Here is a 472-nt window from a genome sequence, read left to right as displayed (position 1 = left end):
TCTTTTTTCCTAGTAAAAATAACAGATTCAGTTTTTGCAGCATTACATTTTAAGTCCCACTTTTTTTGCCCATGTACTTATATTCTGAAGATCATTTGTTAGACTTTCTGCTGCTTGTATTGGATTATTATCAATAATTATGTATAAGGAAGTATCATCAGCAAATAATTTAATATTATTATTAACTTGGTCTGTTATATCATTAATGTATAATCACAGCTTTATCAGTTGGGTGTTGAATGCTCATTCCTTCATCATATATTGGTGGTATACTTTTCAGTTTATTATTAAAGTTTAAAACAGATTTGGCAACTTTCCACCACTTACTAGGTGGTACAGATTTATCACATAAGGATTTTTGGAGATTTTCAAGATAAAACTTCTTGGCATTTCTTATCATATCAATAGCTTCATTTCTTATTAGTCTAAAGGTTTCCCAACAAGTCTGACTATAAATATTTTTTGCTTTTTT

Source organism: Mizuhopecten yessoensis, unplaced genomic scaffold, assembly GCF_002113885.1.
Source record: "Mizuhopecten yessoensis strain PY_sf001 unplaced genomic scaffold, ASM211388v2 scaffold9309, whole genome shotgun sequence".
NCBI lineage: Eukaryota > Metazoa > Mollusca > Bivalvia > Pectinida > Pectinidae > Mizuhopecten > Mizuhopecten yessoensis.
Note: the sequence above shows the minus strand (reverse complement) of the source record.